A 12754-nucleotide genomic window follows, 5' to 3' on the forward strand; every position below is an offset into this window, starting at 1 on the left:
AATGGAGTTAGACCTGTTCATCTAGTCACTGTGACATATACTTCACCCACATTTTATTTTCTCCTGTTCTGGTTGTTCTGTTTGGTCTAGGGCCCCACTGTATCTGTCTCTCCAATCTAGATATTCTGGGCCCTGAGTGTAGTTTTTCTGCTTCATGCCATGTTTTTGGCTTCTGAACATGTGATCTTCATTGATGTGACTTGCCTGAGAGTCACAGTTTGTAACAGCTCTGCCATAGATAGAAAGGACTGCTAATTCACTTCCTGAATGTCATAGTCTTGATCATGTAGGTGACACACCAGTTTACTATGACTGGGCCATCCAAGAAGATGCTGGATTTTTGTTTTAGCTCTTCCTTTCTTTTTTCTTGTACCTACCCAAATAAAAGTGAAACATAGTCACCAATAAAGTTCCAAATCTGTAGGGGAAGAAAACAAAAAGATAGGCACATTGCACAACGTGTGATCACTGTTAGGCTGATCTGAAAAAAACCTAACTCAGACACACGAGTATTTGGATCTCCTGATACTGGAATCGACAAGTCTTTAGAACTATCTACAGCCACAGCAGCTATGACCCAGGGAAAACTGGGTTCTTGGAACATAAATCCCTTCCTAACAGTGCCTGTAAGGAAGGAAACCTTCAAGCCACTTTCAAACAATGTGTGAGTGCCAGTCTCTGCCTCAGTGAAGAAGCCAGGAATGGTCTAGCAGTGGGGCATGTGGCCTCTGTGTGGAGCAGTGACAGTGTCAACCACTAGTACCAAAATGCATTTCTTATACCTCCTGCTTGCCAGATGCTCTTCTAATATCACTGTGTGTTTTAACCCTTTTAGCCCTCATAGCAAACTGACGGGTTAGGTACTATCGAAAACCTCCATTTTAACAGAGGAGAAACCTAAGGCACAAGGAAAGTGACCAACTCACCTGGGATCACTCTACAAGTAAGGGTGGAAGTCAGTCAAACTTAAGATGGGCCTAGAACCAAGGCTCTTATCCACCAAACTGTATGTTCTGAATCTGACACCGGTGGAGTGTTGTTCTTCTCTGGCAGTCCCCTCCTCCTACTCCAACTCTGCCTGTATTCAAGGCTGGGAAACCCCTCTTCTCTGCACTGTTGCTCTCTTCTTCATTGTACCTGAGGATCATCTCCTCACTGTTCTGATAAAAGTGCCTGACAGAAAATTATTCAAGAGAGGAAAGGGTAATTCACGGTCATGATTTTAGAAGCATTTCAAGTCGTCAAGACAGGGAAGCATGCATAAAGGAATTCAACCTGCAGTGGTTGCATGAGACATAAGATGTTGAGATCACATCTACAGCACAGGAAGGATTGGCTGTGGGCCTGATCCTCCATAGTGACCACAACCTGCCCCTGGTACACCACTTCAGTGGCTATACCACACTTCCTAAAGGTTCCATAACCAACGCAAACAAGGGTACCAGGAGTTCAAATACTTGAACATGTAGGCAAGAAATCATACTAAAACCTTAATACCACTAGAGAAGTTGCATGGGGTTCTCTCACGTATGAGAGCAGCAAGGCTTTGGATCTCCATGAATAGCGTTTGCTTTAAACTTCTTTCTCTACACCTTAAACATTAAAGCGTTTGTTCCGGTGTGGACAAAAACTGGAGGCTAGAAGGGTTAAGCCACTGGGCTAAGGTCTGATTTTTACAGATCTGTTGTTAGATAACTTTAAGTGAATGAAATGATGTGAGGGGGGAAAATAGCTGAAATTGAAACTGATTTGCATCTGCAACCATCAATTACCTACCATCTAGTGGTGTTATGATGAGTGCTTTGTGTTAGGCACTGTTGGAAGGCCTAGAGACAGAGAGCTGAAAACAAAACAAACAAGCCAACAAACTCCTTCGTGACCATAGTGCATAGCCTGAAAGCTCAACTGCAATTCTGTGGCTACACAGGGATGAACACCTCATCAGAGGAAATATTTAGAAGCAAACAGAAATTGCCTGTGAACAAAGGCCAGAGGAGGGGATTTTCTCTAGCGTTAAGATGCCTGTCATAAAGAACCATTTGGTCACAAATTAAAGTGATGGGTGACAACTCGCTGCTTAAGGTTGATCAGAATGGAGGGCATGTTTCTGGTGGAGAGGACAGAATGCACAGAGTTTCTGAGATGGGGATGGCTTGAAGTAGATCAATAACCCCTATAACTAGTACCAAGAAGAGGTAGGATTAAAACAGCTGGAGTGAAATCAGGTCATGTGAGCAGTTGGGATTTATCCTAAGCAAAGGGAAACGTTGCTTCAAGTGCAATCCACTCACCAAATCCTAAATACAGCACACATTTCATTTTAATAAGTAATTAATTTATTACTGAGAAGTTAATGTAATTTTCACCAATAATCATCATATAAAGACACACATTTTAACAGTTTCTAAGAGCTAGCAAATTGTAAGACTGAAACGCTTTTCTAAGAAGTATTTAGGAAAGAATTGGTTTTTTTCTTTTGTTTTTTATGATGTTTTTATTATTTTATTTAAATTAGAAAAAAAGCTTGTTTTACATGTCAACACCAGTTCCCTCTCCCTCCCCTCCTCCACTGCCCTCCATAGACCCCTTATCCCATTCCCTTTCTGCTCCCCAGGGAGGATAAGGCCTTCTATGGGGAATCTTCAAACTCTGTCATATCACAGTCTAGCCCCTCCCCATGTGTCTAGGATGAGAGAGTATCACTCTATGTGGAATGGGCTCCCAGAGGCCCCCATAGATTGCCCAGGCCTCTAACTGACACCCACATTCAGGAGTTCTGAACAGCCCTATGCTGGTTTTCCAGCTATCAGTCTGGGGTCCATGAGCTCTCCCTTGTTCAGGTCAGCTGTTTCTGTGGGATTCCCCAGCCTGTTCTTGAACCCTTTGCTCATCACTCCTCGCTTTCTGCAACTGGATTCCAGAAATTCATCTCAGTGTTTAGCTGTAGGTGTCTGCTTCTGCTTCCATCACCTACTGGATGAAGGCTCTAGGATGGCATATAAGGTAGTCATCAATCTCATTATCATGGAAAGGCCTTTCCACTATTGCTTAGATTGTTAGTTGGGGTCATCCTTGTAGATATCTGGACATTTCTCTAGTGTGAGAATTCTCTTTAAACCCTTTATTATGGTATCTCTATTCTTTCTCTCCTCTATTCTTCCCCTGACTCAATCTTCCTGCTCCCTCATGTCCTACTGTCTCCTCCTTTCTCCATTTCTCTTTCTCCTAACTCCATCTCCCTTCCCCCCATGCTCCCAGTTAACTCAGGAGATCTTGACCCTTTCACCTTCTCTGGGGGACCATGTATATTTCTCTTAGGGCCCTCCTTGTCTCCTAGCTTCTATGGCAGTGTAGACTGTAGGCTGGTAATCCTTTTATCTAAATCTAAAGTTCATATATAAGTGAGTACATACCATGTTTCTCTTTTTTGTAACCGGGTTACCTCACTCAGGATGGTTTCTTCTAGTTCCATTCATTTTTCTGTGAATTCAAGATTTCATTATTTTTTTCCCACTGAGTAACACTCTGTTGTGTAAATGTATGACATTGTCTCCATCCATTCTTCAGTTGAGGGGCATCTAGGTTGCTTCCAGATTCTGGCTATTACAAATAATGCTGCTACGAACAGAATTGAACAGATATCCTTGTTACATGAATATTCATGTTTTGGGTATATGCCTAAGAGTGGAATGGTGGATGTTGTGGTAGACTGGCTCCCATTTTCCTGAGGAACCACCATATTGATTTCCAAAGTGATTGTATGAGTTGGCACTCCCACCAGCAGTGAAGGAGTGTTCCCCTTTCTCCACATTCTCTTCAGCATAAACTGTCACTGGTGTTTTTGATTTTAGCCATTCTGACAGAAGCAAGAGGGTATCTCAAAGTTGTTTTGATTTGCATTTCATGATGTATAAGCATGTTGTAAACTTTCTTATGTGTCTTTCAGCCATTTGAGATTCATCTATTGAGAATTTTCTATTTAGTTCTGTACCCCACTTTTTAATTGAATTATTTGGTGTTTTGGTGACTAGTTTCTTGAATTCTTTATATATTTTGGAGATTAACCCTCTGTAAGATGTGGGGTTGGTTAAGATCTTTTCTCATTCTGTGGGCTGCCATTTTGTCTTGTCTGTGTCCTTTGCCTTACAGAAGCATCTCAGTTTCAGGAGGTCCCATTTATTAATTGTCGATCTCGGTGTCTGTGATACTGGTGTTATATTTAGGAAGTATTCTCCCATGCCCATCTGTTCAAGACTACTTATTCCTTTCTCTTTTATGGGGTACAGTGTGGCTGGATTTACACTGAGGTCTTTGATCCATCTGGACCAGTTTTGTGCATTGCAATAGATATGGATCTATCTGCAGTCTTCTACATGTCAGCATCCAGGTATGCCAGCACAATCTGTTGGTGCTTTCTTTTTCTATTCTGTAATTTTAGCTTCTTTGTCAAAAATTAGGTGTTCATAGGTGTATGGGTTAATACCGGTGTCTTAGATTCAATTCCATTGGTCCACCTATTTGTTTTTATGCCAGTATCAAGCTCTTTTCATTACTATAGCTCTATACTAGAGATTAAAGTCAGGGATTGTGATGCTTCCAGTTCTTTTCTGTTTTGGCCACCCTGGGCTTTTTGTTTTTCCATATAAAGTTGAGTATTGTTCTTTCAAGTTCTGCAAAGAACTGTGTTTAAAGTTTGATAGGAATTGCATTGAATCTGCAGATTGCTTTTGGTAAGATTGCCATTTTTATTATATTTATCCTCCCTATCCAAGAGCATAGGATATCTTTCCATTTTCTGATATCTTCTTCAATTTCTTTCTTTAAAGCCTTAGAGTTCTTGTCATACATATCTTTCACTTCTTTGGTCCTCATTACCCCAAGATATTTTATGTTTATTTATGGCTATTGTAAAGGGTTTTGTTTCTCTGATTTATTTCTCAGCCCTTTTATCATTTGTATGTAGGAGGGCTACTGACTCTTTTCATTGATCTTGTATCCTGCCACATTACTGAAGGTGTTTGTCAGCTGTGGGTGTTCCCTATTAGAATGTTTGGGGGTCACTTATGTATACTATCATATCATCTGCAAATAACAAAAGTTTTACTTCTTCCTATCCAATTTATACCCTCTTGATCTCCTTTCATTGCCTTATTGCTCTAGCTAGAACTTCAAGTACCGGTATTAAATAGATATAGAGACAGTGGACGGCCTTGTCTTGTTCCTGATTTTAGTGGAATCACTTTGAGTTTTCTCCCTATTTAATATGATGTTGACTGTAAGCTTGCTGTATATTGCTTTTATTGTGTTTAGACAAGTTCCTGGTATCCCTGATCTCTCCAAGATCTTCATCATGAAGGCGTGTTGTATTTTGTCGAAGGCTTTTTCAGAACCTAATGAGATGATCATATACTCTTTTTCCTTTCAGTTTGTTTATGTGGTGGATTCCACTGACAGATTTTCATGTGTTAAACCATCTCTGCATCTTTGGGATGAAGCCTACTTGATTATGGTGGATGATATTTTTAATGTGTTCTTGGATTCCATCTGCCAGTATTTTACTGAGCATTTTTGCATCAATGTTCATGAGGGAGACTGGTCTATAATTCTCTTTCTTTGTTGCATCTTTGTGTGATTTGGTATCAGGGTAACTGTAGCCTCATAAAAAAAAGTTTGGCAATGTTCCTTTTGTTTCTATTGTGTGGAGCAAATTGAGGAGTATAGGTATTAGCTCTTCTTTGAAGTTATAATAGAATTCTGAGCTGAAACAATCCGGCCCTGGGCTTTTTTTTTTTTTTTTTGGTTGGGAGACTATTGATTACTGCTTCTATTTACTTGGGGCTTATAGGTCTATTTAATTTGTTTATCTGGTCTTGATTTAATTTTAATATGTGGTACCAATCCAGAATATTTCCATTTCTTTTAAATTTTCCAATTTTGTGGAGTACTGGTTTTCAAAGTATGACCTAATGATTCTCTGAATTTCCCCAGTGTCTGTTGCTATGTCCCCTCTTTTCATTTATGATTTTGTTAATTTGGATATTCTCTCTTCCTCTTGGTTAGTTTGGATAAGGGTTTGTCTATCTTGTTGATTTTCTCAAAGAACCAACTCTTTGTTCTATTGATTCTTTCTATTGTTCTCTTTGTTTCTATTTTATTGATTTCAACCCTCAATTTGATTATTTGCTGGCATCTACTCCTTCTGGATGAGTTTGCTTCTGTATGTTCTACAGCTTTCAGGTGTTTTCTTAATTTGCTAGTATGGGATTTCTATAACTTCTTTATATAGCTGTTTAGTGCTATTAACTTTCCTCTTAGCACTGCTTTAATCAAGTTTGGGTATGTTGTGAATTCATTTTCATTGAATTCTAGGAAGTCTTTAATTTCATTCTTTATTTCTTTATTATTTTGTTGACTCAGGTGTGATCCAATTGAACTTTGTTCAATTTCCATGAGTCTGTAGGCTTTCTGCAGTTAGTGTTGTTGAATTCTAACATTAAGCCTTGATGACCCGATACAATACAGGGTATTATTCCATTTTTTGTATCTATTGAGGTTTGTTTTGTTACTGAGTATGTGGTCAGTTTTAGAGAAGGTTCCATAAGGTCCCGAGAAGAAAGTATATTCTTTTGGCTTTCTTGGTTTCTTCCAATTTTTTGTTTGTCTTTTCTTCAATTTCTTTCAGGGAATTTTTCATGTCTTCTTTAAGAGTACCTATCATTTCCATGAACTTATATTTAAGGTTGTTCTCTTCTGCTTCTTCTGGGTTGGGATGTTCAGGTTCCTGTTGTAGGTCCAATATGTTCTGGTGTTGTAATATTGCTCTTTGGTTATTGAATGTATTCTTGCATTGGCTCCTACCCATCCCTTCCTTCAATTCTTGCAGGCTCTTAGTCCAATCCTTGCAGTAGGCATCTGTGTCTCAGGGATACTCATTTGGACTGGTCGTTTCAATTGCTGCTTGTATGTCAGGGGAGCTGCTCTTGGTCTGCTCTGTACAGTCACTGTCTGCTTTGGGTAACCACTGAGTTCTCCAGAATTGGGTGGATTTGAGGGTTCAGTTGTACTTGTAGATTAGAAGACCCTTGAGGTGGTGCCAGAGCAGCCTGCCTGCAGAAGGCTTTCCTTCTGCCCTTGAAGTCTTAGTTGTTAACTTTTGAAAAATTTGGCTTTGATTCTTGACAAATAAATAAGATGCTGCCTTACTAATGCATAATCACAATGTCTTACAGAGTGCTAAAGGTGTCCCAGGAGGACTGCAGGCAAATAAATAGATTCCCAGGACTCATATCACTCAATGATTCTCATCTATTGCCATAACACCAACTGTAGCCACTAAAACTTCACAGAGGATGCTTATACCATGAAATACTCTGCAGGGACAGCTATCACCAGGCAAGTATGTATGAAGATATTCATGAGCACAAGCATCCAAGCACATCCCATAAGCTGATCCTCTCTGAACTCTTCCTCCTACCACAGGCTCCTTTTGTTCATTTTATCGCAGTGGCATTCAGGTAAAGTCATTGTTGATGGAGAGAATATGATTGGAGTTTAATTCCTTCCCTGTTCCACTGTGAGATCTTTGGTAACCCACTTAACAACTCAGGGCATAGTTTCCTCATCCCTAATGCTGAATGATGTCCTGATTCCTACCCCACATTTGTTGTGAACATCAAGTGAGATTCTGCATTTGCCTTTGCTTACTAATGTCTGGAACAGTAAGTATTGATGTCCTTTAGTTTCTGTTCTTGTCACCTTCAACGCTCCCATGGAAATAATGAGAGGAAAATTCAGTGAAGACAAACATGGATTAAATGTTACCTGCCAGGAAGCATACTCAGAACTGTATAAGCAATGTTGCATACAATCTTATCCATGTTACAACAATATAGTCAGTCATCTACCCTACTAATAACCACTTAATAGCTGAAGAAACCAAAACTCAGAGAGGTTAAATAAGAAATAATGTAAAGACAAAAGGAAAGAGCCATAAAGTCTGAATTCTTAGGAACAGTCTGGCTTAGAGACATGATAAAGAAGTAATAATTTAAAAAAACACTAAACCTTACAACTTGTCTTGTGGTTTTCTGCTTACAATAAATACTCCAACTTTTGGCCACCCACCAGGTTATTTTCTCCAAACTTTTGCATCACCTGGATTCCAAAGTCCCAAAGAGAAAAGAAATGTGTTTACCTCACTAATCTTCATGGCCCCTGAGCCACATTCATCAAAGAGCTGGCTTAGTCAGGAAGGAAATCGATCCCAAAGACACAACTGCTACTGCTCCTGTGTCTGTGCCCTAACCTGGCTGTCAGTGACACCCAAGCAAAGCATTCCTCTGGGCATCTTCTGTGGAGAAGCTTTGGAAGTTTTCAAAGCTTGTTAAAGAGGAGGAAAGAACTTGGAACTTCCGTACGGCAAGAAAATCCAGGGAATCTTCACCAAACTCAACTCCAGTAAAAATTAAAAAAAGAGCAAAAGCAACCATGCTTCAGTTACCTCTAGATGTCCTATCAGACACTACAAACCAGGTGAGATCAATGATGCCAATTTCTTTCAGGTAGTACTTGAGTCTCAGAAGCTCAAGGTCAAGGTTGTCAGCATGACCCTTGTCCTACATGGGCTCTCATCTGGCTATACCCTCTCATTAAGAACAGAGAGGAAGCAGGTTTTCTCATGTCTTTTGTAGACGTCTCCAGTTCTCTTCATGAGGGCACTATCTTCATCACCAAATAACCTCCCACAGAGCTCACTTCCAAATCGCCCCACTGGGAATTGGAATTAAAACATATACAGTTTATGAGAATATAAAAATTTAGGCCACAGCACTATTATATCTGGAGATAAAGGTGTATAACTGATTTGAGACCAGAATGGCAGAGCAGATGGTCCCTGGTGATTTAAATAATAGTCTTCGAGGTGGATTTATAATAGAACAATCTAGACAGGGGGTTATTTTGTTGTATTAAGTAAGTAAAAAGCTCATCTATAACAACTGAATCAGGATGTTTAGAGATGACTCATACAGTAGCAGTTGTTAAAATCTCCTCAGATGACCCTATACATTCTACATTTAAAATCCACTGTGTCCTGCTGAATATACTTCATAGATAAAGAAGCTAAATCCTGGAAGAAGAAGTTGTCCTTGTCTAGAAGTAATGATTGCCACTGTTTTCAAACAAACCTCCTCCCACTATTCTCAGAGATCAATAAATGATGATCAGTAAAAAAGACAAGAGTAAAAGTGGAAACCAGGGGAACCAGAATAAAATTCATCTCACCAACTCAACAATACTGGACTTCATTGTATTCTAATTTCTTTATCTGCCCCCCCAACACACTTTTTTTCTGAATTACCCATTGAACTCATTTGCTTCCAAATCACAACTATGTCTTATTCATCTTATAATCCTTGTTTTGGGGGGAGGTGGGCAGGCTGGAGAGTTTGAGACAGGGTTTCTCTGTGTAACAGTCCTGGCTGTCCTGGAACTCGATATACAGACAAGACTGACCTTGAACTAAGATCCACCTGTCTCTGTCTCCCAAGTGCTGGGATTGAACGCATGTGCCACCACTCCCTGGCATCCTTGCTTCTGATCCAGGGACTGACCTGGATTATGGAGTTGAGCCATATGGAAAATCCATATAAAGGAGTAATGCCACTACAGTCTTATCACCAAAAGATAAAAAGAAACAAACGAATTTTCTAATGAGTCTTGAAAGGAGCTCATAGGGTCTATAGGCCCAAAATATTTACTAGCCAACCATTTGTAGCAGGGTTGAAGCCTCCCTCACATAGAGGAAGCACATATCTTCTGTCGTTCTCCCATCTTGGATTCACTTCTGTTTCTTTGTACCACCACTTCCCAACCCAGGTAAGACGATTAAACCACACTCTATGTCCACTTGGCTCTTAGGAGAACCTCAACTAAGATTTTTCTAGTATCTTCCTGACTTTGACACCCAACACAATTGCCAGCAAAGAATACAATCTCAAATATTTGTTTTACAAACACACACATAGAAGCTTGAAAGTGGGTGCTAAGTCACCAAATAAAGAACCGTGTTAAACAGGCAAAACCTCCAGGAAGGGCGCTAAGAACAGGTAAATGAATGGATGGATCTGTGAAGGATTCCAGGAGCCCTTCCCTGCCCAGTTACATCTCTGGCTTATGAAATCCCAGTATCACTGCATCAGGAAAAAGGTTTCCCCCGCAGGCATTCTCTGTGACAGGGCCTAGACTCTTTCTAGGTTTAGATATGTAGTACTAACACCTGAATGCTGACCTTTAGGACAGGTGCTTCAGTAAACTCCTAATCTAAGCCAAGGAGACAATCTAAGCCAAGAGAAAGAGGGTAGACCTGGAACTGTCCTGCATCCAGGACCCTGTGTCTAGAACTGCTATCTTCCTTTGTTACCCATTCCACGCAATACGTAAAAGCAGTTTGAGCTTTTCGCTCCAAGATACACGACAGGATGGGTCCTGGGGACCTGGGATATGTTTTCTCTAATAATTGGGTCTTTTCTAGTATTCCTAGGCAATCCTCCTCAATCCTTTCCTTGTATGTACACTTCTTTTTTCTTCACCAGTATGAAGATTTGTCTTGAAAGTTTGGGTCAGTCGTGAACTGTCATTTCAGGTTTAAGTGTCATCAAGTTAGCACTGTGTGTGAGGAACCATTTCAAATGTAGAAGCGGCCATAAGGGTGCACCTTCCAAGCCATAAACAGAACTGATCTAAACCCACAACCACATTTATGCAGATGTCTCATTTATGCCATAGTCCCAGTCTATTCTCCAACAATGACTTAGGTCACCAGAACCAGAGACCTAGTACTCCAAAGCTCCTTTTTCTGGCCAGCTGAGACTGAAGAACTCCCCAGAGGACTGCCACCCCTTCCATAGACTAAACAGTGGCCCGGGACTTCCCTCCACTTTCTTTCCTGTACCTGCATTGGAGTCTGATTTGCATTGCCTTCTGATGCCTGCCCTGCCCTTCCCAACCCCCTCTGGTTTCCTTTCTCACAGGCACATCCTCAAAAGGAACTTCAAACCTTTAATCCCATTTTGCCATCTTCTTTGTCATAAATCTATATAAACTCCAGTATTTAAATAAAATCTCAAAAAATTAGTGAGCCTACAGCCAGTGAACAATCAGGAAAAATCTAGTGCTTAAACTTGGAGTTCTTTTACTCTAGTATGTATGTTAGGGCTGGGTATGTATCTCAGAGTTACAGCATTTCGCCAGTGTTTTGGATCCTCAGCAACACAAAAACAAAACAAAGAAAGAAAGGATGTGCTTTCTCTGCATTTGCCTAGCTTCTGGGACTGCCTGTCGTATAGATGCACAGAAGTTTCCAGACATGAAAGAAGGGGAGGGTGCCATTTGGGAGGAAGCAAGGCAACATCAAGAGAGGAGACAGAGAGGATATGGGAAAGTGGTTAAATAAGAACAAAATGTAGTGATATGTAGGTATGAAAATGGCATAATGAAGCCCACAACTTAATATGCTAACTTAAAATGTTAACTTTCTAAAACTTTTGTGTTATAAGCAACTGTCAGTCACATCCTGAATGACTCTTAGAAAATGCAGAAGCTAAGAAAAATATAAATAACAATTAGGATTAATGTACAATATAGTTAAAAAGACAAGCTGAGGAGTTCAAAAGAAAGCTGTGGGCAGAGTCCAAGAAAAAAAAACTATCATATATACACTTTGTCATGACTGAGGAGTTTGGAACTCCTGGGCATGGGTCGTGTTTAGCAAAACACTGCAATGAGATCTCTACCACTGTTGGAAAAAGAAAAAGCACAAGAAGCAAAGAATAAAATAAAATCAGTGAAATTCGGATCATGTGTCAGATCTAGGGTCCTTTACTAACCTGGTTTACTAACTAACTAGGTTCATTATCCTACAGTTTATGAACAAGTGGACTGAAACATTGAAGGTAAATATAAGAAGTCTTCTGTATGTGACCCGAGGTCTTCCAAGTGACAATGATTGTTGGGTTCCTTCCCTGTCCTACCCACTCCTGGGAGTCAGTGATAAAAGGGTAAATGCCCAGGATAGTAGAAGCCACCCAAGAGTAAACTCCTCACTGCTTGAGCAGAACCTGCTCTGACTGGTCCACATCACCATAAACAGAGATGTGTTTACAAGATTATCTTTTCCAGGCCACTTTCCTGACACTCTAAATGGGGTCAGCTGCCCCTCTCTCTGTTCCCTGCCCCACTACTCTCCTATCTTGTCCATCACAGTCTCTGCCACCCCGTGTCATCTACATGATAGGTATGTCCACACAGAGGGGCTAGGGAAGGGAGAAAGAGAGAGCAGTAGCTGCATCAGTTACTCGTGAAGATAGTTTAGGTATGGAGGGGAATCTAAATAAAACCTGGTTGAATGATTGACTGTGTGCATAGAGGGGACTTCATGCATCATTGGATATGTCAACTGTTTCATTTTTCACTCTGCCTGGTATAATCAGAATTTTTCTAATACATGTTTACATGTATTCTTTCCATGTGGTTAAGTATAAAAATATAAGTGTGCTTTATTTCTGGCTGCATGAACACCAGCTGTATGTCTAAGTGACAAGGTCTCATTCAAATCATGGTACGGTCTCTTCATGAGAAGGTAGCTCATTTATAAAACCACAGACAAGGCAGAGTTTCAAACGACACCTGTGGCCCTTATGCTGAGTTATTGATTTAGAAGAAATTGCAGCGTTTGGTGCACCCTTGCACCAGAAAT

Source organism: Mesocricetus auratus, unplaced genomic scaffold (genome assembly GCF_017639785.1).
Source record: "Mesocricetus auratus isolate SY011 unplaced genomic scaffold, BCM_Maur_2.0 Super-Scaffold_100006, whole genome shotgun sequence".
Taxonomy (NCBI): domain Eukaryota; kingdom Metazoa; phylum Chordata; class Mammalia; order Rodentia; family Cricetidae; genus Mesocricetus; species Mesocricetus auratus.